The sequence below is a fragment of the Stenella coeruleoalba genome (genome assembly GCF_951394435.1).
Source record: "Stenella coeruleoalba genome assembly, chromosome: 20".
Classification (NCBI taxonomy): Eukaryota; Metazoa; Chordata; class Mammalia; order Artiodactyla; family Delphinidae; genus Stenella; species Stenella coeruleoalba.
Genome location: NC_137166.1, coordinates 20136176 through 20160536, shown reverse-complemented (window position 1 = coordinate 20160536; position 24361 = coordinate 20136176). Strand labels below are relative to the sequence as shown.

Below are 24361 nucleotides of genomic sequence, written 5' to 3'. Positions count from 1 at the left end.
CATATGACTGAGCAATCCCACTCCTGGGCATATACCCTGAGAAAACAATAATTCAAAAAGACACATGCACCCCAATGTTCATTGCAGCACTATTTACAATAGCCGGGACACGGGAGCAACCTAAATGTCCATCGACAGATGAATGGATAAAGATGTAGTACATATATGCAATAGAATATTACTCAGCCATAAAAAGGAATGAAATTGGGTCATTTGTAGAGATGTGGATGGACCTAGAGTCTGTCATACAGAGTGAAGTAAGTCAGAAAGAGAAAAACAAATACCGTATATTAACGGATATATGTGGAATCTAGAAAAATGGTACAGATGAACCTATTTGCAGGGCAGAAATAGAGACGCAGATGAAGAGATGGATATGTGGACACGGATCAGGGGAAGGGGCGGAGGGATGAATTGGTACATTGGAATTGATGCATATACCCTACCATGTGTAAAACAGATCGCCAGTGGAACCTGCTGTATAGCACAGGGAGCTCAGCTCAGTGCTCTGTGATGACCTAGATGGATGGGATGTGGGGTGGTGGGAGGGAGGCCCAAGAAGGAAGGCATATATGTATACATACAGCTGATTCACTTCATCGTACCACAGAAACTAACACAACATTGTAAAGCAACCCAATAAAAAGAAAATACCAGAAAATTTAAGGTGTTAGTAGGGGGTATATGAGAACTCTCTGTACTTTCCACTCAATTTTTCTTTAAATCTAAAACTGTTCCCCCACAAAGGTCTATTAATTTGTTTAAATAAACAAAGCCTCAGTGGCCTCTTAGATAAATAGAGGGCCAAAAGAAGAGGAGAGAGAGATTTGGGTCTAAAAAACCAACCAAACAAACAAAAACCCAAAAAAACTAAAGTAATACCAAAGATTGTCCAAAATTGATTAAAACTATCAATCCCCAGGTTCAAGGTGCTCAACAAAATCCAAGCAGGATACCCTTAATGAAAACCAGATCTAAGCACATCGTAATAAGATAACTGAAAACCAAAGAGAAAGAGAAAATCTTTAAAGGAGCCAAAGGGTGGGCAGGACACATTACAGAGAAGGAAATGATATGACTTATCATTGACTCCTCATCAGCAATAATGCAAACCTTAAAATAATGGAACATCTTTAAAGTGGAAAAAAAAACTTAACTGTAAGTTAACTGTAATTCCAAATTCAGTGAAAATATCTTTTAAAATGAAAATACAAATAGACATTTTTAAATAAACAAAAACTTTAAAAGTTTATCACCAGTAGACTTGAATGCCAAAATAATTCTTTTTCTTTAGGAAGTTATTCAGGCTGAAGGAAAATTTCTCTAAAATTCAATTGACTGTTTACAAAACCAACAATGTATTTCAGGGAATATAGCATATATAAAAGTAGAATATATGAAAACAGTAGCATAAAGAATAGGATGGGCATATGGACGTACACTACTGCAAGGCTCTTAAATCATTCAATATGGGATTATTTTGTAAGTGATATAATATTAATAAATAAGTATAGGTAAAAATCCAATACAAAAGATAAAATGTAATATCAAAAAAATGCTCAATTAATCCAAAAGAAGGCAGGAAAGAAGACAAACAGAAAACAAATGAAAGATTGTAAGTTTAAACACAGCCATACAAGTAATCACGTTAAACGTAAAGGCAGAGATTTTCAGGTTAGTTTTCTTTAGGCAAAATCCAATTATAAATCTCTGTTTACAAGAGATTCACTTTAAATATGAAGAAAAAGATAAATGACAAATAAAAAGATGAGAAAATATATACCATGCAACAACACAAATTTACAGATATCAGAAATGAAATAGAAGACATCACTATCTACACTGCAACGGTAAAAAGATAAGAAGGAAACATTCTAAACAATTTATGCCACTAAATTAAATAATTTCATGAAATTGACAAATTTCTTGTAAAACATAAATTACAAAACTGACACAAGAAGAAACACAAAATACAACTAGCCCTATACCTACTAAAGAAATTAAATTTATTACCAAAAACCTTCCCACAAAGAAAACTCCAGATGCATAATGCTTCACTGCTGAACCATATCAAAACACTTAAGAAAAAATAATGCCAATTCTACATAAACTCTTCCAGAAAACAGGGGAAGAAAATACTGACAAACTCATTTATAAGACCAACACGGCTATGATACTGAAACCATACCAAAGGGAAATTACAAGAAAAGAAAAACCACAAACCAACATCCCTCATGAACACAAATACAAAAATCCTTAATAAAATGTTAGCAAATTGAAATATATAGATATATAAAATAATACATCATGACGAAATAGCTTTATCACAAGATTACGAGACTGGCTTAACATTCAAATATCAATCTATATAATTTGGCATATTAACAGACTAAGGAGAAACTGCTTACGAGTAGCTCAAAAGATGCAGAAAAGGTATTTGACAATATCCAACACTTATTCATGATAAAGATGCTCAGCAAACTTGGAATAAAAATGAACCTTCCTCAATCTGATAAAGGGTTTCCCATAGTAACCTTGCAGCTAATGTCACCCTTCATGGTGAAAGACTGAATACTTTCTCCCTAAGGTAGAGAACAAGGCAAGGATGCCCACTCTCACCACTTCAGAATTTTATTGGAAGTCCTAATCACTGCATCAAAGCAGGGAAAAGAAAAAAAAAAAAGATGTACAGATTGGAAAAGAAGGAATAAAATTGTTTATTTGCAGGTAACATAGTCACGTATGTAGAAAATCCTAAGGAAGCTGAGAAAAAAAAAAACAGAACTAAAAAGCGAGCTTAGCAAAGCTGCAGGATACAGCCTCAACATCGACATACAATAATTAATTGTATTTCCATACTAGCAAGAAACAATTGGAAGCTGTAATTTTCGCAGTACTATTTATAAGAGCATCAAAAAACATGAAATAGGGATAAATTTAACAAAATATATGTAAGAACTGTAACCAAAACTCTGATGAGAGCCAGAACAAAACAATTTTGCAAAAGAAGAAAAAATTGAAGGACTTACACCAGCTGGTTTCAAAACTTACTATAAAGCTACATTAATCAAGAAAATGTGGTATTCATATAAGGTTAACCATATAGCTGGAACCAGGAAGTCTGCATTTAAGGACATGAAAAAGTGCTCAACATTACGAGTCGTTACAAAAGTGTAAATGGAAACTACAAGGAGATACTGCTATACAGCCAATAGATTGACTAATACAAAACTAACAATATCAAACTGTCAGGTAAGGATGTGGGGCAATCTGACCTCTCACACTTTGCTGACGGGAGTGCAAAATTACAAGAAGTTTGGAAAACTTTGCCAGTTTCTTATAAAGTTAAGCGTATGCCTATATGCCTACCCTTCGACCCAGCAATTCTATTTCCAGGGAGTGCAAAATTACAAGAAGTTTGGAAAACTTTGTCAGTTTCTTATAAAGTTAAGCATATACCTATATGCCTACCCTTCGACCCGGCAATTCTATTTCCAGGTATTTATCCAAGAGAAATGAAAATGTATGTCCACAGGAAAAAAATACTTATACAAGAACATTCATAACAGCTTATTCATAACAGCCAACCCAAACGTCCATCAACAGGAGAATGGATAAACTGTGGTTTATCCATATAGTGGAATACTGTGGAGTACATATAGTGGAATACTACCTAGCAACAAAAAGGAACAAACTACTGATTTATGCAGCAAAGTGGATGAATCTCAGAAACACTGTGTTGAGCAAAAGAAGTCACACAAAGGAGTACACACTGTATGATTCTATTTCCATAAAGTTCTAGAACAGGAAAAGCTAACCTATGGCAATAGAAATTGAACCAGTGGTTGCTTCTGGTAGAGGGGGTAGAAGGGAATGACGGGGCTGGGGGGGGCACACAAAGCGGCTCCCTGGGGCGGTGGAGGTGTCCTATATCTGGACAGGGGTGTGGGTTACAGGGCTGGAAGCACTTGTCAAACCTGACTGAGCTGTACAGTTAAGATATTGCTATGCATGCCCGTACCCAACTAAGCATTCACTATGTAAATTATACTTCCATTTTTAAAAGTTTTTTTTAAAGCTTCAAAAGTACAGGTTCAACACCTCCTATGAAACAACACAGAAAATTAAGAGTGCACCCTTGGACTTCCCTGGTGGCGCAGTGGTTAAGAATCCGCCTGCCAATGCAGGGGACACGGGTTCGAGCCCTGGTCCGGGAAGATACCACATGCCGTGGAGCAACTAAGCCCGTGCTCCATAACTACTGAAGCCCGCGCGCCTAGAGCCCGTGCTCCACAGCAAGAGAAGCCACCGCAATGAGAAGTCCGCGCACCACAATGAAGAGCAGCCCCCACTCGCCGCAACTAGAGAAAGCCCGCACGCAGCAACGAAGACCCAACGCAGCCAAAAATAAACATAAGTAATTCATTTTAAAAATAATTATTTATTTTAAAAAACCTTCACACACACACACAAAAAAGAGCGCACCCCAACTTCACTCTTCCCCTTGTATGGGCCACCTCCCATGTAATGAATGTTAACAGCAAGTGTGTCCTTCCACACTCCTCTCCATGCTTCTAAGACTCAAACAGTCAAATGCACATGTATGTAGGAAGGTGTGTGACACTAGCTTGTTTTTTTAAATAACTGTTTCCTCTGCAGGTGTTTCTGCTACTTGTTTCTATCACCTGACCATACTCCGTACTCCATACTCCACGTCATAGCTACAACATCCCATTCTATGGACAATGGCATTTATCCACTGTAGTAGATTTTTCCATCTACTCACAAGTCTCCACTCCCTCCACCCCCATGATGGGCTATCAGGCTCGCCCAAGTTTTTGTTATTACAAACAATGTTGCAAAAACTTCCTTCATCATACACTTAATCTCCCTGGTGCTTTTGTTTCTATAGAAGAATTTCCCAAAGTGGGAAGAGTGAATAAAAAAGATAAGTATGTTATTTGTTTTAATGGATATTGCTGATTACTTTTCACAAAAAGGTTGCAGAAATCTCATTTAGTGTTCAGTCCGATATATTTTAAGTTTCTGCAGACTGGCTTCAGAAAGGAAAATAAATTATGAACAAAGCATAATAATCATTTTAGGTAATTCATTATGCCTTGAAGGGGAAAATTCAACAACACATCTAAGCTCACAGATAACCAAGTTATTCTAGTTAAATATCTCCTGAGAGGTGGGATAGCATGATGGTTGAGAACTGAAGCAACCCTGGCCAAGGTACTGCCCAAGTCTGACTTACCTCACCTCTGTGACCTTGAATAACTTAGTTGACCTTGAATAAGTTAGTTGTTTGCACCTGAGCATCCTCATAAACAAAAATGTAAATAATAATAGAACTTATATCATTGAAGATTTAATAGAGGTAATGTGAAGAACCCGGCACATGGAGAGTGGAGAGTCCGATACATGAAAGGAGCTCTGTAATGTTAGTTGTTATTGGGCAAGTTGCTTATCTTCTTGGATCTCCATTTCCTTATCTGTAAAATGGGGACAGTAACACCATTGTCTCATAGGGCACATAAAGTGATCAGAACAGCGCTGGTCTCATCTTAAGCTTTCAATAAAATGAGCTCATGTCATTGTTAAAATGCAATGCTCACACAGAGGAACCAGGCCTGTCACCTGCGGGAATCTAAATGTGGGGTGGGTGGCACTCACAACCTCCCAAAACTCATAAGAAAGCTAAGTTCCTGCCAGGCTGACGATGATATTAAATTCTTGGAAGGCATGCAACTACACTGATTGTGCCCAAGGGCCCAGACTCTGGACTAAAAGAGGAGTCTAAAACAATTGTAGATTTCTAGAAAACAGAGTCCCTGCCCTGCACAATGCAGCCCAGAGTCACCTGCTGGGCCATGTCCATCAAGGGTGACCAGTCAGTAGATGGTACCTGCATTATCAGCTTGGAGGTTTTCAACTCTGTTTATTAACTCAACTGCGGATTTTAGCTAATTTTTTTAAAAGCTCTAGGTAAAGTCAATGATTGTACTGAGGAAAAACAAGCACAAACAAGCCCATGTTATCTCTTTACCAGGATCGAACAAACAAATCAACTTGGCATTGGTTTTACTAAAGACTCCTAGTGATGCTTTTAGCTGGAAGTTAAATGTCCCTTCATTTGGGGACAGAAATATCAGCCCAGGCAGTTAACTAAATTGATGGCTGTTGACACTAGCCTTTTGCCTAATGACGAGAGGTACAGAGGCCACTGTACCTGGATTCAGGGAAACAGCTGCAGAGAAATCCACGGCTGCGGATGGCTAGACACTCGAGTTTGTCCATGTGCCCTGAGGTGACAAGATCCCATGAAGCTCCTCACACAGACCCTGAGCACACAGCATTGATTCCCACAGGTGTATGGATCGTCCCCACCATTGGCACACCCATACCTGTTCCCAGAGAGCTTTGGTCCCACTATCAAGGGACCAAGGAAATCCAAGTTATGGTCGCAGGCTGCGTGTAGAATCTGAACAAAGGATGACGGCTACTCTTGGAAGCTATTGGATCCTGTGTACATGAGCCTTATGAACACGCCCATGTTCACGCTTCTAGTGTGCAAATCTCCCCCGATGGCCAGGAGAGAGCCAGGTCCCCTGATGGAGAGCCACGTACTTCACTCAGAGGTGGATTTCTGCCTGCGCCTGGGGCCCCCGCACTGGACAATCCCCCTCCTCTAAGCAGCCCGTCCTTTCCATGGAATGGAGGGGCCAGGAGGGCCACAAGTAGCAGCCACCTCAGAGACCTCCTGGCCGCAAGGAACAGAGTGACGTTCTGATGGCAGGACGCAAATAAAACATGATATGATCTTGTTTTGCATTTGAAGCTCATAAAATCAAGTCAAGTGTTATCATGTGTGTTTGATAGGGGGAGGGGCCCTAGAAAAAATATCAATTATCCAGGTCCTTGACCGCACGATGAAGAAACTAGAATAAAAGAAAGTCCACCAGGTAGCATGAATAACTAAAATGAAATAAAACAGTAAAAAAAAAAAAAAGAAGTAAAGTAAAATAAAATACACTCCATGTGTTTCACATGACATCAAAACTGGATCCTGGCTCCAAATTATCTGATTAAAGGCTCATGAAACACCAGCAAATTGCTTATTGATTAGAGACTGAATGATCAAGAGCCTTTTAGCCATTATCCCCATCTCCTCCCTCCCGCTCTTGCCTACTTGTCCTCCACACCCACTCTCAGAGTGACCTTTTGAAGGTTGCTTTAGGCTGAGCATTTCCAGGGACCCTGTTTCATATGTTACATGTATCATCATGTGAGGACAACAGCTCCACAAGGGAAGTACGAGTGTCAGCATCTCCCCACGTTATGGTTGATGACACCAAGGCGCTGAGAGGTCAAGTGACTTAATCAAGGTCCACAGCTAGTTAGCAGTGGAGCTGGGATGCCAACCCATGCAGCCCGGGTCTATAGCTCACTCTTAGGCACTATGCTAAGTAATTTAAAGGGCAAGGATGCATTTTCTCTCATGGGACTAAATAGTTACTTTCATTTTCTACCTTTGAGAAATGCAACCCATAAATGGGTTTATTTTTCCTGCTGTGTCCCTGACACAGGACACATTGCTCTGGGCAATCAAAAAAGACAGAAGGGAGCACTGGAAGACCTCAGCTGGGTGCTCCACAGTGCCCTCCCCCAGCTCACCACACCACCACCCAACCTTAACCTGCTTTCAAGGTGAAGCGGTATCATTGCCCGTCGTGTAAACACACTACTGTATATAAAATAGATAACTAATAAGGACCTACTGTATAGCACAGGGAACTCTACTCAATACTCTATAATGGCCTATATGGGAAAAGCATCTTTAAAAAGAGTGGATAAAAAACAAACAAACAAAAAAAAGGGGGCTTCCCTGGTGGCGTAGTGGTTGAGAGTCCGCCTGCCGATGCAGGGGACAAGGGAAGATCCCACATGCCGCGGAGCGGCTAGGCCCGTGAGCCATGGCCGCTGAGCCTGCGCGTCCAGAGCCTGTGCTCCGCAACGGGAGAGGCCACAGCAGTGAGAGGCCCACATACCTTTAAAAAAAAAAAAAAGAGTGGATAAATGTATATGTATAACTGATTCACTTTGCTGTACACCTGAAACTAACACAACATTGTAAATCAACTATACTCCAATAAAAATGTTTTAAAAAGAAAGTCTCAAGATCAAAAAGTTAAATAGAGTTACCACATGGTCCAGCAATTGCACTCCTCTGCATATACCCAAGAGAAATGAAAACATGTCCTTGAAAACAACCGCACATGAATATTCACAGCAGCATTACTCACAGCTGCCAAACTATGGAAACAACCCAAATGCCCACCAACTTATGAATGGATGAACGAAAGGTGGTATATCCATACAATGAAGTATTATGCAGCCATATAAAAAAATGAAGTAGGGACACACGCTACAACATGGACGAACCTTGGCAACATTATGCTAAGTGGAAGAAGTCGGACACAAAGGGCCACATACCGTATGATTCCATTTACAGGAAATGTTCAGAATAAACAAATCCATAGAGACAAAAAGTAGAATCGTGGCTGCTAGGGACTGGGGAGGACAAAAGAATGGGGAGTGACTGCCAGCGGGTACCCAGCTTCTTTTGGAGGTGATGGAAATGTTCTGGAATTAGATAGTGGTGATAATTGTACAACTTCGTCAATTATATTCTTCAAAGGGATGAATTTCGTGGTATATGAACTATATCTCAATAAAAAATATTTTTTTAAATTAGCAACTGCATTAAAAAAATCTACACTGAAATTGTTAGAGATTCTATAGGTAAGAAATCTGATAGAATGCTTTCCCAAATTCGACAGAATTCCTGTAAATATATATACTATTACCAATGAAGAGTAGTGAAACGGAAAAAAATGTTTTAAAGCAACAATAATAAATATATTTCCATCAGTCATGCTAGAGGAAAGACTGAATTATCCCTCTGTCTATAGAAAACGAATATAAATTTGTGGCCATATGAAGACAATGATAGTATGTAGCCAAAGATTATGGGAGAAAAATATTAGAGATACGTCAAGAAAATAATAAAATTATCTTTTCTAAGTTTCTATCATGTTCACTGTATTTGTCAGTTTTTTTTTTTAAATGAGTGATTGGTTATATCTCTTCTTGTTCTAAACTAAAAATTTACTTTCAAAACAATAAAAAAGGGATGGGGAGGTGGGGGAGAGCGTCTTTCTGGGCTGGAAGTGGCATCCAATTCGTATGAACATGGCTTCTTCTTTTCTATCTCTTCCTTCCACGCAGCCAGAGTGGCGAGACCTGCAGCAGGGACATGGTTTTCTGTCCCTTTTGCCTCTTCTCTGTTCTCCCTCAGGGGTCCAGACTCAGGGGCCACCCCAGACCATCAAGCCGGCTTTGACAGCCTGGGACAGCTCTGCTCCAGAAATGGGGCCTCGGTCCTGTTCTGACGCTCTAAAAACTCGTCTGCCAGGGTCTCTGAGTATAGTTTTTCCCTCAACAAGGTGACCCTGCTGAGGATGGGTCTGTTCTCTCTTTTTTTTTTACGTGGTGTTTGTTGCTGCATGCGGGCTTTCTCTAATTGCAGCAAGCGGGGGCTACTCTCCGTTGCGGTGCGTGAGCTTCTCATTGCGGTGGCTTCTCCTTTTGCGGAGCACGGGTTCTAGGTGTGTGGGCTCAGTAGTTGTGGCACACGAGCTCAGCAGTTGTGGCACGTGGTCTCTAGAGCGCAGGCTCAGTAGTTGTGGCGCACCGGCTTAGTTGCTCCGCGGCGTGTGGGCTCTTCCCGGACCGGGGCTTGAATCCGTGTCCCCTGCATTGGCAGGTGGATTCTTAACCACTGCGCCACTGGGGAAGCCCCTGGGTCTGGTTCTTAAGGCACATGGACAGACTGAGCTACTCTGATGTCTCTTGAGTCCACTTAGATTTTCGAAAGGGAGTGCTTCACAGTGTCTAGCCTGGTACACCAGAAATCCACCATAGTTCTTGGGGTTAAATCTCCCTTAAACAATGTAACAAACTTTCCTTCTCCCCCTCCCCCTTTGCTACCTTCCTCTTCCCTTTCCCCTTCCTCTTCTTCCTCCTCTCCTTCTCCTTCTCCTTCTCCTTACCCTGGGAATAGCTTTCCCTCCTGGACATCATAGAAGAAAGAATGGATAGACATGAGGATTCAGGAATTCCTGGGTCCCCTGCCTGTAATAAAATCTCAGACTTGCACAACTTCTCACTCCCTGAAAAAGGAAAAGTGTGATCCAAATAGGGAGACGGGACTGGACTAGATGGGTCCCTGGCAGGATAAGGCTGTCCCTCAGTGTAGCCGAGAGCTAAGTCTAGAGGAGACAAAATGCGATTGTAAAAGTGGAAAGCAGAGGGTGAGGGCCTGCCGGGCAGACTCTGGAAGGCCTTGAATACCAGTAATTCTCTCCTCATGTGACTTAGGATTTCATATTCTAACAACACCCTTTACCGACCCACACAAATGCCCCCAGCCAGAAATGCTAAAACCAAGAGAGAAACTCACTGCAATTCTACTACCTGCCCACCCATCTCCACGTCCAGTCCCGGAGACTCTGACACAGACAACCGTGAAGAGGTGGATGTCGAAGGATAAATATCATTGGTCCCATTAACTCTCCAGGTCACTCTGCAGACTTCCTCTGTTCTGAGACGGACGGTTGGTACTATGTTCATAATAATGACCATCAAACCTTAGCATCTGTTTAACATCTTACAATGTATGTGAACTTATTTGATCTGCACAGCTCCATGAAGTAAGTATGAGAGCAGCATTCTAACAATGGTATAGGTAGGAAAACTGAAACCCAGGCAGGGGAAGTGATGGCCTGGCTAAAGGTTGCCAAGTTCGCAAGTATTGTTTTATCTAATAAGTTATCTCAGTCTCCCTAATATGAATAAAAATCTTTCAAGTTTAAGGAGTCAGATTAATCTAGCCTGAGGCTTTCTTTGGACGCCTTTTATACATGGAGGGTGGGGTTGCCTGCAAATACAGTTCAGCCTCGGGGAAGAGACCACCCGCCCGCCTTGCCCTTCAGACAAAGGCACATATAGGTTTTGTGTAAAGTGGTCTTTAGGACCCCAAAATCGACAGAGCTCTCTCCTTTAAGAACCATGGATTTTATAAAAACCTGTTGCTGGTCAGCTCTCTTTCCAGACAATAGGCTCCTCTCCAGCTTCAATCACCACTCATCTTAGATAAAAGAAAGCAAGAACACACACAGAAGACCGCAAGGGGTGTCTGTCTGAAAGCTGCCACCAGCTTAGCAGCATCAGAGCAACACGTTCCAAACATCCCAGCTGCCGGGGCAGGTTGTCCCGCTCGGAGCCCCTTGTTCTTTCTCCAGCCCTTCATGAGTAGGGACTGCCCACTGGGCCTTCTGTTCCTCCGGTGCTGCCACACCCAAGCACCCATGGAGCTGGGAGGTCCAGCTGAGACCCATTCGGGTTGAATCAGAGAAGGTCAAATCCAGCCGGGAGGGCAAGGCAGGAGGCCACAGAGATGCGAGCAGTCCAGACCCAGAGCAGGAAGTGGGAGCAGGTGAGCAAACTCGGAACCTCTGATAGAAGCAGGACAAAGGGGCACTGCCCCCAAATGTGGTCCTCAAAAGTATTTCCCACACAGTCCACCAAGTCCATCTTCTTTGGAGTTAATACATTCTATTTATGAAATGCATCAGGAAAGGTTACGAACTCTCAGTTGCTCACGCCATAGTAGATCGATCAATCTCTCTCTCTCTCTCTCTCTCTCTCTCTCTCTCATCTATCTATCTATCTATCCATCCATCCATCCATCCATCCATCCATCATCTATCTATCTCATTCGTGTTGGCTATGGACAGACCTGTGTCCACATTAAAAGATAACACAAACTTGTAGGTAAATTCCATCCCTACCTGAAGCAGGGTCAGAGATGCTGAAATTATCTCACACCTTCATCCATTCATCCATCTATCTACGCATCCATCTCTCCCTGCCTCTTTCCACCTATTTATCCACTCATTTGTGCATCAATTATTAATGATCCCAACTATATGCCTGGGCCTCTGAATTAGATCCATCCTCTTTCCCAAGAACCTCACAGTCTAGAGGGGGAGACGGATATGTGAACAATCCCATGTGACCAGCACCTCAGCAGGGATACAGAGCAGCACGGAAGGCTTCAGAGAGGGGGTTACAGGTGAGCAGGCTCCTGAAAGACAAGGAGGAGTTGAACAGGAGGTCAAGGTAATCAAAAGACACTCCAGGTAGAGGGAACGGCAGGTGAAAAGTCAGAGTCTGGGAATATCAGGGCCAAATCCAGAGTTAGCCTTAGGAGGAATTCTCTTTTATTGCTGGTTTGAGACAATAACTGAAATATAGTTTCCCATATTCTCCAGTCACGGGTCCTGTTTGGCTTTGACTTCGTTAACGTGAAAATGGTAACACACAGAGAAAGAAAAGGCATAGGGAACAGCATCACAGGAGTGGGAAGAAGTCAAGTTCTGGGAATAGCAAGAAAGCAAGCCGAGATGCCCTTGGTTAATTCAAACAACCCTCCTATGCTGTACAGAAGGTGGAAAGTGATGTCAAGCCAGTGGCCTGTCACGGGAGAGACCGCAGTGGCGGCCTTTCACAAACAACGTGTCCCATCGCCGACACACTGTCTTTTTCTGGGGTTCATTTAGTAGAAAGGGAGACCATCTTAGTTCACATGCGCTGCTATAACAGAACACCATAGAAGTGGTGGCTTGTAAACCGCAGAAATCATTTCTCAGGGTTTTGGAGGCTGGGAGGTCCAAGATGAAGGTGCCGGCAGATTCGGTGTCTGGCGAGGGCCCACCTCCTAGTTCATAGAGGGCCATCTTTTCGCTGTGTCCTCACTTGGCAGAAGGGGCAAGGGAGCTCTCTGGGTCTCTATTATAAGGGCACCAATCCCATTCATGAGGGCTCTTAATCACCTCCCAAAGGCCCCACCTCCAAAGACCATTCGATTGGGGATTAGGTTTCAACAAATGAATTAGCGGGGGGGAGACACAAACTTTCAGTCTATAGCAGGTACTGTCCCCCAAATCCAGACCACAAACATATTTCCCACAACCACTCCATCAAACAGAACTTCTTTGAAGTTAACAAACTCTATTTTAAATGGTAAAACCCCAAGGAGTAGTATGAACTATCATTTGTTCACACCTTTGTATAAGGTTTTTCAATCAGTGTAGGCATCCCTTTTAGATTAACCATCATGGGGACTTCCCTGGTGGTCCAGCGGTAAAGAATCCACCTTACAACGCAGGGGACGCGGGTTCAATCCCTCATCAAGGAACTAAGATCCCACGTGCTGTGGGGCAACTAAGCCCATGCACCGCGACTACTGAGCTCGCACGCCTCAACTAGAGAGCCTGCGTGCCGCAAACGACAGAGCCCACGCGCTCTGGAGCCCGTGTGCCACAACTAGAGGAGAGAAAACCCGTGAGCCACAACTAGAGAGGAGCCCACGCGCCGCAATGAAAGATCCTGCCTGCCTCAACGAGGATCCCGCGTGCCGCAACTAAGACCCGACGCAGTGAAAAATAAATTAAATAAATAAATAAATAATAAATAGATTAACCAATGTGAAGGACTGTGAGTTTCCATGGGAGAGAGGGGAAAGAGATTTAAAGAGATCCTGAGCATAGGAGGCAGTGTTCAGAGTGGAGTTTAGGAGAAGCCTGAAGTCAGCAAAAAAACACCCAGGCCCTTGAGTCAGACGCCAGGGAGACGGGAGGTTGCAAACGGCCAGCTGTGTCCATTCCCCATCCTCTAAGGTGTCAGTTATGGGAGTTAGAGTTTGGTGTCACTGAACATCGTCTCCCACAGTCTGTGATCATCAAGCCAGTAAATGCCTGCGGCTGAAGAAAACAGCTGCTGGATAGGATCATATTAATCATAACGCATCGCAGTGTTGTAGCACTTCCTCGAGTTGGCCAGGGCTAAGCGCCTCACACGCATACTCCCAGCGAATCTCCCCAGCATCCCAGGAGAGTGGTGGGATAATCCTCCTTTCACAGATGTGAAAACTGAGACCTGAGAAGGTTGCATGCCCTGGATCACACAGCTTGGGAGCAGCACAGCAGACGTTTGGTCCAGGTCTGCTTTTCTGTGAAGCATCTATTTTACTCCCCACTGAGATGTTCTACTTGTCATGGTGCCTGGACAGAGGAGGCATGCGTGCAGGCGGGCACTGTCGGGATATGATAAGTATTTGAATGAATTGGCAGTGGCTCTGAGAAAATGACTGCCTCCCTCATATCTGTGGCAAAAATATTATACCTCTGTCTTACTGGAGAAGTTTGAAAAGTTAAACGATCCTCATGGAAAGCTCCTTGGATTCGTTTCCCAGGGCTGCTGTAACAAAGTACCAAAACCTGGGTAGCTTAAAACAACAGAAAGGTATTGTCTCATAGTTCTGGAGGCTGGAACTCCAAAATCACAGTGTGGCAGGGCCAGGCTCTCTCTGACAACTTTAGGGGAGAATCCTTCCTTGTTCCTTCTAGCTGCTGGTGTTGACCAGAAGTCCTTGGCATCCCTTGATATATCCCTTGAAGATACATCACTCCAGTTATATGGCCATCATTTCCCTGTGGGTCTTCACTCCATCTTCCCTCTGTGTGTGTCTGGCTCTGTGTCCAAATTTCCCCTTTTCATAGGGACATCAGTCATATTGGATTAGAACCCACCCTAACAACCTCATCTTAACTTGATTACCTCTGTAAAGACCCTATTTCCAAATAAGATCAGATTCTGAAGTACTTGGAGTTAGGACTTCAACATATCTTGTGGGGGGGAGGGCGCGAGGTGGGGGGAGACATCACTCAACCCATCACGTACCTCAACCGTTAATCCTCAGAGTTAAACTTTGATTCATTTACTGCCTTCCCCTGGTTCCCACCTAGTCCCGATCTGAGAATAATTACATCCTCAAGTCCCCACAGTGCTGGAGATGGTCTGGATCTATGGTTGAGACACCCCTATCCCCAGCCATGACCCTCACCCCATCCAAGTGCCACCCCTATGGTACTGTCCACCGGATTTGTAAGAAGTGCAGAGAGGCGTCGTCTCTCCCGGCAACTGGCCAATTTCCCTTTCATTCTCACTTGCTAATGACATCTGTCAGCTCAAGTACTAACAGCCGGGTGCCTTTCTGTCATAATCAGCTCTTTGTCCGCTGCTTCCGGTTGGGTGTTTACAGGCAGCTGGGGACAGTCAGCTGTTTTCTACAATGCTATTGTGCGCTTAAGAAGAAAAACTTAAGTCTCTTAAATTAACCACCACCCGTCAACACGGAAGCCAGGATCATAGCCACTTTACCTCTCTTTACCCCACAGATGTATCCCTGAGGTAACAGAAGGCGAGACAGGGACTTCATAACCATACAGTTCATAACAACAGAGTTTGTACTGCTTCTAAGCACTTTCCCATCCACAATGTCTTGCAGATAAGCGGGGGAGGGGGAGCAGGAAACCCCACTGGGGTAGATGGGGTAGATGGTCAGTGTCCATGGTTAAATAACTGGTAAGTGGTCTCTTGGGCCAGGTTTCTTTCTATTTTGTCACATCTCTCCCGTCCACAAGGCTGAGAGAGAACTCTGTATTTAAACAAACGCCAAGTAAGGACAGCTAACTTCCAAGACGGCCCATGTTCTTCTAGCCACACTAGCTTTCATTTGGAGGAATGCACCAAGTTCCATTGTGCCCCGGGGCCTTTGCACTGGGTGTTCCTGCTGCCTGGAATGCACCTCCCTCCAGTAGGCTCCCTTCAAGTATCAGCTCATGCGTCATAGCCTCCGAGAAGCATTTCTCTTTTTTTTTTAACTTTACTCAGGACTAATTGACAGATACAATTGCATATATTTAAAGTGTACAATGTGATGATTTGTTATACGTATACATTATAGGATGATTAACAAGATCGAGATTATTAACATATCCATCACCTCCCTCAGTTAACATACTTAATTGTGTGTGTGTGTGTGGCTAATAACTACTCTCAGCAACTTTCAAGCACACGATACTGTATTATTAACTATAGTCTCCATGCTGTACATTAGATCCTGAGAAATTATTCTTCGTATAATTAAAAATTTGTACCTTTGACCTCTGGATGAATAAAGAAAATGTGCTATAAATATATATACACACATGCACGATGGAATATTATTCAGCCAATAAAGAGAAAGAAATCCTGCCATTGGCACCAACGTGGATATACCTGGAGGGCATTATGCTAAGTGAAATAAGCCATCAGACAGAGAAAGACAGATACTGTATGATATCACTTATATGGGAATCTAAACACACACACACACACACACACACACACACACACACACACACACATTATTCACAGAAATAGATAACTGAGTAGTGGTTGCCAGGGGCTGGGGGAGGAGGAAATGGGGTGATGTAAGTCAAAGACTATACATTTCCAGTTATCAGAGAAGCATTTATTGATGCCTCAGGCTGGGTCACCTCTCTCATCACATACTCTCATAGAACTCTCCACCTCCCCCAAATGTTTGTCACAAGCAGAATTAGTTGATTTATCATCTGATTATATATTTAGCAGCATCTTCTCTGGGAGACAAAGGACAGGAACCAAGGATATCTTGTTCATTCCTAATCCCCAATCCCCCTTGGTCATTCAGATTTTTTAAACAAAAACCACCCTTAAAAATGTATTTACAGGGCTTCCCTGGTGGCGCAGTGGTTAAGAATCCACCTGCCAATGCAGGGGACACAGGTTCAAGCCCTGGTCCAGGAAGATCCCACATGCCATGGAGCAACTAAGCCCATGCGCCACAACTACTGAATCTGTGCTCTAGAGCCCACGAGCCACAACTACTGAGCCTGCGTGCTACGACTACTGAAGCCCGCGCGCCTAGAGCCCATGCTCTGCAACAAGATAAGCCACCGCAGTGAGAAGCCCTCACACCACAACGAAGAGTAGCCCCTGCTCGCCGCAACTAGAGAAAGCCCACGTGCAGCAACGAAGACCCAATGCAGCCAAAAATAAATAAATAAAATAAATTTATTTTTTAAAAATGTATTTACAGACATTTACTCTGCCACAGGTTATACTTGATATTGCAAGAATCCGCCCAATCCCCCGATCCCCCACTCCTATACCTGCCTCAGTAAATATCTATCAAATGAGTGAACGAAGGTTTTCAACCCTATGAATTATCCCCAGCCAACAAAGCTACCCCTTTCTCTGTACCACTCCCCTACTCCCAAGCACTTTGTTGGTAACTAGAATATAACTAAGGTGACAGTACACAAATTCGACAACTTTTTGAGACACTCACATATGTGGTCTACACATTAAACAAAATGCTTGAAATTGGGACCAGCAGAAAAGTCTGTGTCACAAAAGGGCTGTAATCTATCACGTATGACAATGGGTTGTAATTCGTGTTTTATCTGTCTCTTCCTCCAGATCATGAACTCCTTGAGGACAGTGACCATGTACTACTCCTCTGTTTCCAGGACACAGCACAGGAAACAAAGGTTTGTGGAATGAATGAGTCAATGAATAAGTAAGCACACTGAGTAGTTAAAGAAGAAAATACTTTGCAGTGTCAGCAAACGTTGCCCAATAAATCGTCTTGGTAAGATTGGGTTTCTTTTTATTTATTTTTATTCTTTTTTTTTGAATTTTTTTTTATACAGCAGGTTCTTATTAGTTATCTATTTTATACATATTAGTGTATATGTGTTAATCCCAATCTCCCAATTCATCCCATCACCACCGGCCACTTTCCCCCTTGGTGTCCATACATTTGTTCTCCACATCTGTGTCTCTACTTCTGCCCTGCAAACCGGTTCATCTGTACCATTTTTCTAGATTCCACATATATGTGTTAATATACGATATTTGTTTTTCTCTTTCTGACTTACTTCACTCTGGATGACAGTCTCTAGGTCCATTCACGTCTCTACAAATGACCCAATTTTGTTCCTTTTTATGGCTGAGTAATATTCCATTGTACATATGTACCACATGTTCTTTATCAATTCGTCTGTCGATGGACATTTAGGTTGCTTCCATGACCTGGCTATTGTAAATAGTGCTGCAATAAACATTGGGGTGCATGTGTCTTTTTGAATTATGGTTTTCTCTGGGTATATGCCCAGTATGAGTTTCTTCTTAATATCAGAATTTTCTTTCATAAGAAACCATTTGAGGGACTTCCCTGACAGTCCAGTGGTTAAGACTTTGCCTTCCAATGCTGGGGGTGCGGGTTCGATCCCTGGTCCGGGAGCTAAGATCTCATATGCCTTGCAGCCAAAAAACCAAAACATAAAACAGAAGCAATATTGTAACAAATTCAATAAAGACTTTAAAAATGGTCCACATCAAAAAAAAAAAAAAAGCTTAAAAAGAAACCACTTGACTCCGTGTTAGAATGAAGAATTTTCTACTCTATTTTCCATGAAGACTTTTTCATAGCCTTACAAATTGGCGAGCCCCTTGTGCTATTTTCCATTCTGATCAGTCACAAACCGTATCAGCACTTTAAACCCAAAACTCGCACTATAGGTAGAAATATGCAGCCTCTGACGACGGATCCATTATTCCTGGCCAAAACTGTTCATGATATTTAGGAATAAACCTGGGAGGTAACCCAAAATAGAGCAACATGAGGTCTTAGAAAGAGGAGACATTTTGAAGTCAGACTGACCTGGCTCTTTCGGGGGACCAACGCTCCTCATAGTTAATTCAGCATCGAATCACCTGGTGGGGGGAGGAGGGAAGGTCTTGTTAATATTCAGATTGATTCTCTAGTTCTAAGGTGGGGTCTGATAAAAAAGTGAACAGATAAGCAAGCCAAAAACCTCATAAACAGGCAACCAAACTTAATCCAAAGCTTCCTATTTCACGTGCATGGTATTCTCAAGCCTGAGACTTTGCACTGTGTTTTACATCACAGAAACAATCAGAGCTGACATTTTTTTTTTTTTTACACAATCTTTATAGATAATTTATTTTAGTTTCCTTAATAGGGAAGAAATTAAAGGGACAGAGCTAGGGGGTCTCAGAAATCACATTTCTAAACCTTGGTTATAGAAACATCATTGTTATTATTATTTTTTAACATCTTTATTGGAGTATAATTGCTTTACAATGGTGTATTAGTTTCTGCTTTATAACAAAGTGAATCACTTATACATATACATATATGTTCCCATATCATGCGAGGAAGGAAGAACAAGGCTGGGACTTGACTGTGAATGAGGTGTGGGGAAAACATTAGGCTCCCTGGCTGGGCGTTTAAGACCGTTCATGATGTGACCTGCACTTGATCCTCTGGCCGCCCCTCTCACCACAGCCGCCTCACACCATGCTCAGTCCATGCCACACTACTTCCTGGTCCTGAACAATCTGTTCTCTCTGCACTGCCCACCCCCACAAAAAAGGGCCTTTGCACATGCCACTCCCATCACTGATTTTTTTTCCTCACCCACCCAGGATATAAACACTTGCCCATCTTTCAAGACTTACCTCAAGCACCACTTCACCTATTAAGTCTTCCCTGATTCCCCGACATGAGATGACCTTTCCCTGCTCTGGCCTGCCCCACCATACCCGCTACAGATTGCGATAGCTTATATTTGTTTATAATCCATTTGTATGTCTGTTTCTTGCTCCTAGACTGAGCTCTCTGAAGTAGGCACTGTGTCCTGTGTCTGCAGAGGCCACACCTCTATCTTAGCAGGTCTTAGTCTTTGTGGAATGAATAAATGAATGAACGAAGAATGAATGAATCTTTGCAGCAACACTACCTCGATGCCTATCACCGCCCCGATCACACTAAGTTGCAATTTTTTGCTTATATGTCTATTTCCCCGTGAAACCGTGAGCTTCTTGAAGACGGTCCCAGACGCTGCCAATACTAATCTTCATCACCTGTCAATGCTCAATAAATATTTGTTTAATGAATATAAGTTGCTTTGGATCGAAGTCAGATACAGCTCCTTCAGAACAGAAAAGATAAATGCACGATGATAAAGATTTTAAAGGGCTGTCAAGTTCATGTGTTGATTTATGGAGCAAATTAATACGGCAGCATCAACGCTTCCAGCCCTCCCCAATCGGTTTCAGCAATTATGTGTACCCAGGGCAGGGCGCAGCTGTTTGTGAGATGTGACACAAGAGATGTCTCCCCTGGTTTGCTGAAAGGTCTTCAACATATTTTTAGTTGACAAACAACCATGTGTTACTCATCAGACATCCCATTAAACCAAATTGTACAACTTGTTAGACAGTTTCCGATATTAATTGTGAAGGCTCTGTACATGACTTCAGTCCTGCTGGGTACCGAGCGTACCCGAAAGCCAGGAAAGGGGGGTGTGTGTGTGTGTGTGTGTGTGTGTGTGTGTGTGTGTGTGTGTGTGTGTGTGTGTGTGTGTGTGTGTACACACATATATATATATATATATGTATACAGGCTTGAAAAATACAGACCCCAATGGCTTCACTTACCACCTAACGTTTTGTCCTGCCCATGTCAGTGCAATTTTGTACCAATTTCCACAGGGAATTAGCAACATGGGGTATAATAAGCTGGCATATTCCCTACCCCAGAACTCCTGAAAGTATCTAATGTTATAGGAAATATCTAAACTCTCTTGCCATAAAGTATACTTAGAAGTTTTATCAAGAAAGACTACATAGTACGTATTAAATGTTGACTTGTGTGATGCAAATAGATACTATTCTGGGCCACCAGTAATGCCATGGATACCTCATCTCTGAGCACAGAATGGGAGGCTTGGGAAAGGGAGGAGTAGCATTTTGTTATAAATCTCACAGGTGCCTGGAGATTCTGGAAGGTCACTGAGTGAGCTGACGTGCTGACTTAGTGGTATCCAAGGCTCAAGCAAGGGAAAAGTCCACCCTGGAATGAGGCTCAGCTTGTAACAGAGCCAGCCCTCAAATGTGGGAGAAGAGAAGAAAATCACATGCGATGCACCCAGGAGAGGTGTCTCCCCAGCCCACCTGTCCCATCCCTCAAGGTCTCCACAAGAATGGACTCTGCCTCCTGCTTTCGGTGGGTAAATATTTTTAACTGTGATAACTTAACTTTATATAAGCAGAAATCAGTTGTAAAACATACTGAAAATATATATATACTGGAAAGCAGAACCACATTCAAAATACCACAGCAATTATATTGCATCTAAAAATACATTTAATGAGAAAAACACAAGCACTTTGTATGAAAATGTACTGAAAGGCATTTTCCAAAGACCTAGAGTGAGAGATGATATTCTTGGATGTGAAGACACACACTGTGTATTTCTTTACTCTTGCCCAAATTTATTAATATAATGCAATTTCAATCAAAATCCTAATAGTTATTTTAATTTAACAAATTGATCATTAAGGTCATTTGGAAAGCAAATGTGCAAGAATAGTGAAGACATATGTGAAAGAATAATACTGCCGGGAACTTGAGAGCAAGTTCCAAATGTTGAAATGTATATTAATCTAAAATAATTCAAAGTTTGGTACAGATTTGGTCAGGGTATAGAAATACCTGAAATGGCCCCTAGAGGGATAAATAAGACCGAGAGGCTAAGGGGACCCAGGACGCCAAAAAGGGGACCCAAGAAGTCAGAGGGATGAGCCGGAACGGGAGCCTAGGATTTATACAGCAGATTGCTGGTATAACAAGGTCTGTCTGTTGTCTTGGCCCATTTAGATATGTGAACAGAAAAAAACTTTACAAACTCTTGCCCCTCATCATTTAAAAAAAAAGGCTATGCTACCAGCAAAGATACAGGCATAGATCAGTGTAACATAATGAAATATAAAGAACACCTATTACATACAATAATTTAGTGAGTAGAAAGTGGCTTTTCAAATCAAGGGGGAATAGATAGACTATTTTCCAAAGGTTGTTGGAAGGTTGCCTACCTGTTGGGCAAACTGATGATAGACAGATGATTCACAGATAGGATACCTACATGCATATATACCCATTTCACTCCACACATAATAAAGTTTCAGTGGATTAAAAATCTAAATGTAAAATAAAGAACTGTGAAACTACTAGAAGAAATATGAGAGAATTATTATGACTTGGAGGTAAAGTAGACCATTTTTTTAAATGTTACAAAAAATCCAGGAGTCATTAAAAGGGGAATGGGTTTGATGAGTTTGGCTACACAAAAATTTTAAGTCTCATATTAAAATAAGTGCCTGATTAAGGAAAAACAGTTACAAAATGTACAACTGAAAAAGTATAAACACCCCTAATATATCAAAAGTGCCTACAAATAAACAATAAAAGCATCTGACTTTAAATGAGTCAAATTTTAAGTAGGCAATTCACAAAAGAAATACAAATGGCCTACAAACTTGAAAAAAGATTCTCTTTATGATCAAATAAATATATATCAAAGCAATATATTCCCCACTGGACTGAAAATAGGTTAACGAGATTGTGGGAAGACAGTACTCTCAGCCATTCATAGTAGAAATGCAAATTGATACAACCTTCTTGGAAGGCAATTCTATAATACACTTCAAAGATCATAGTCCTTGACCCTGCATTCTACTCCTAGGAATTTCTCATTCAAAAATATTCTTTCATATACTCGGAAACACATTGCCACATGATTTGTAATAGTAAAATTTGGGGAGGAAACATATATATATTTGAATAAATTGTGGTAAAACCATATAACTGAATCTTCCTCAGCCATCTAAAGGATCTAAAGGATGAATTAGAGCTCATCCTATCTAGTAACAGTGATATGAACAGATCGTCCATAACATGAATATATACTGACTGGCGCTTCTGATCTGAATTCAAGACTATGGGGTTTGCACATAACCACTTTTATATTACATCTGTGTCTTCTTTCTTCCACACAAAGAAAGAATATTGATTCTCAAGACTCGGGAGATGATCGAACCTGAATATCTCATAATTATTTCTTTGTTTTATTGCACATTACACACATAATAATTTCAGAGTAATAATATTAATACTACCATCACCAATACGATTACTGAAAGTTAAAAAGAAATTCTTTTTGGTGCAGCCACTATGGAAAACAGCATGGAGGCTCCTCAAAAAATTAAAAATGGGGTTACCATGTGATCCATCAATCCCACTCCTGGGCATATACCCAGACAAGACTATAATTCGAAAAGATACAGGTACCCCTCTGTTCACAGCAGCACTATTTACAACAGCCAAGACATGGAAACAACCTAAATGTCCATCAACAGATGAATGGATAAAGAAGATAAAATGGTATATGTATCCAGTGGAATATTAGCCATCAAAAAGAATGAAATAATGCCACTTGCAGCAACATGGATGGACCTAGAGATTATCATACTAAGCGAAGTTAAGTCAGAAAGAGAAAGACAAATATCATATGATATCACTTACATGTGGAATCTAAAATACAATACAAATCAACATATCTATGAAACAGAAACAGACTCACAGATATAGAGAACAGACCTGTGGTTGCCAAGGGGGAGGGGGCGTAGGGGAGGGAAGGAATGGGAGTTTGGGATTAGCAGAGGCAAAGTATTATACATAAGATGGATAAACAAAAAGGTCTTACTGTATAGTACAGGGAACTATATTCAATATTCTGTGACACACCGTAATGGAAAAAAGAATATGAAAAAGAATATATATATACATATATATACACACACACAACTGAGTCATTTTGCTGTACATAAGAAATTAACACAACGTTGTAAATCAACTATACTTCAATAAAATTTTTTAAAAAAAGAATTTTTTTTCAATTTTATCTTCTTATTCTCCTCGCACTTTTTTAGCTGCAATCTATTTACACTGTCAGAGAATTTAGCCAACTACACACTATTCTCTCTCCCATTAATTGTTTGTTTTTTGTTAGTTCTGCAAGTAATTCTATACTTCAAGCTTACCACAGTTCCTTACATTAATGTCTGCGTAGTTAATTGGGCAGTTTGAAGGTCATGTGCTAGCACAGTCCTCAAAAGTATTAAATTTCCTGCATTCCTGCAGACGGATAATAGTTTGTTCCCTTTTTTACTTGAACATCAAGGGTTGGTGGACACAAGCTCCTTGGCTCACACACTTTCCTCAAGTACGTTAAATGTTACTAGCCATTTTCTCCTGGGAAATTAAGCATCACTTGCCAAAACTCTGATAATGATCTAATTTCATTTCCTTTAAAGTCACTAGGTCTTTGGGCCTAGATACCCACAGGATTTTTCTTTTTTTTAGGGTCCAGTAATTATATTAGAATATGTCTTGGATTTAACAGTTCTGTGTCAATATTCTCAGGAATAGAAA

The 24361-nt window shown here is 41.6% G+C and overlaps 1 long non-coding RNA gene across 2 annotated transcripts in view; it reads right to left on the bottom strand.

The window, feature by feature from the left end:
- Positions 1-24361, bottom strand: part of LOC307178589 — a 606421-nt gene that overhangs the window by 374216 nt on the left and 207844 nt on the right. For both annotated transcript variants that reach the window (XR_013825234.1, XR_013825235.1), the window contains exon 4: positions 18725-18777. This is a non-coding gene — a long non-coding RNA (uncharacterized lncRNA). The remainder of the gene's footprint in view (positions 1-18724; positions 18778-24361) is intronic.